The sequence below is a fragment of the Mustela lutreola genome, chromosome X (genome assembly GCF_030435805.1).
Source record: "Mustela lutreola isolate mMusLut2 chromosome X, mMusLut2.pri, whole genome shotgun sequence".
Classification (NCBI taxonomy): Eukaryota; Metazoa; Chordata; class Mammalia; order Carnivora; family Mustelidae; genus Mustela; species Mustela lutreola.
Window position 1 is genome coordinate 11,971,056 of NC_081308.1, and position 2,122 is coordinate 11,973,177.

Consider the following 2,122-nt stretch of genomic DNA (forward strand, 5'->3'; position numbering starts at 1 on the left):
TTTCTGACCGTTTCCTTAGGATAAATTCTGTTACATCAAGAGATAGGACTCCTGAAGTGTTTCTAAATTGCCCCTCCAGAAAGGCTACAAAAGATTTACTCTCTCGACAATCGGTTTTGCTGATCCCACACCACCAAGTGCATCTTTGCTGGTTTGGTAAATTTTATGTTGAACTGTTTGTTTCTGTACGTACTGGCTGAGTCCGCCACTTTTCCTGTATATAATGCCTGTGAAATTTGGTTGTTTGCTCTTTATTAATAATCTCTTGGGGTTTTCTATGTACAATAGCTGAGCAGTTTTTGACTTTAAAATTCCTTTTGTTTTTAAGTACTTAGAGGGTAAAGTCGGTTTCTTTCCTCCCCATTCTGTCCCATATTCACAGCCCCTCCTCAGCTGGAGGTTTTCCATTAGGGGCTTCATCTTTTTCATAGTGTGTTGGGGAGCTGTTCATACAGAGGTAAGTCTTACTTTTGTCATTTTCAGGAAAATTATGGTCATTGCTACTGCATCTCCTTAGTCTTAAAGCAATTCTCATTTAAAAAGAAAAAGTGGTCAGAGAAACTTGTTTAAAAAAAAAAAAGGCTTAAGGCAAAAAATATTCTTAGATTTCAGATCATAAAAAGGAAAAGATGCTTATACTTATACTTCCTTATACTTTTTTTTTTTAAAAAAGATTTTATTTATTTCACAGAGATCACAAGTAGGCAGAGAGGCAGGCAGAGAGAGAGGAGGAAGCAGGCTCCCTGCCGAGCAGAGAGCCCGATGTGGGGCTCGATCCCAGGATCCTGGGATCATGACCCGAGCAGAAGGCAGAGGCTTTAACCCACTAAGCCACCCAGGCGCCCCTTATACGTTTTTAATTTTTTTCATAACCTTTCCATTGCCATGCTGGACATCTTGAATTTCAGAGTATGTGACTTTTGGCAACTTGGGATTTGGAAATAAGGGCCTGAGGATGCACAAAGTATTGAAGCTAACAGGGAAAGAAATTTCAATGTTGGGATTTCTGAATGAGTGGTTAGCTGTTGAAAGTGAGAGTTGTTAATATGTAGTCTAGAAAAGGGAGTATGCTCCAGAAATCATTTTACCTTATAATTGTTTTGTTCAACTTTAAATTCTTGCTTTATCCTAAAAATGATTGAAAAATGTCTGTAATTACCCACTAGATTCACTAATGCTGAATAACTCACTGAATCCAATACTTTTCGTACCCTAAATACAGCCAAGATATGCATAATTAAAGGTGGTATTCCAAGTTGAACAGCCTTCATAGGTCACGGAAAACAAAACGGGGTAACCACCAGCTTGTGCTCAAGGTAATGAGGAGATGATGGGCATTTTCCCTCCGACATCCATGGGCGCTGTGGTGTGTGTGTGTGTGGGGGGGGGTTTAAACCAGTTAACTGGTTCATTATTGTGGTAAATGTCCATCTTAAACTTAAATGTATTAATGTTTTTTAAACTTATAACCTGATTACTATTTATGATTTAAACATTCCAGCTCTATAGTACCAGCAGAAGCCCATCAGGCCTGTGTTCAGTGAATAAAGCCGATGAGTGCTGGAGACTCTCCATGTCTGCAAGTACCTGTGTAGCGGACTAGGAATCCGATGGTAGTTGATGCCTTGTTCTTGAATAGCCTCACTTCAGTATGTGGAATCTCCCTTCTGCGGTTAGTAAGAGGTCTCATAACGATCACAATCAAAGCTTGAGTTGTGGCTTATGTTAGGTGCTAGTTTGGGGAGCATGCTAGCACCTCCGGGGTGGGGCGAGGGGGTTGGGGTTCTGTTGATTCGCAGTACCTTTGATTACCTGGAGCAATGAGAGTTGCTCATTCAGAAAGTAGAAAAGTCGGCTGCATCAAGGTTTTAAAAAGCGGCATTTATTGATTGAAAATAAATGTGTAGATAAGCTCTCAGCGTGGAAGCCACATTATTCTTTAGTGAGCTCAAAGTACATGAAAACTTCCATCTTCCATCATTTGTCTTATGTGTGCTTTTAGCATCCACCTTCACGTGGAGGTGAATTTTTGACATTTTACTGAGAAAAATTTAAAATTCTTTCAGCAGCTCCCCATAGCTTGACAAACTTTTGCAAAGAGAAAGATAAAAACACACTCCAG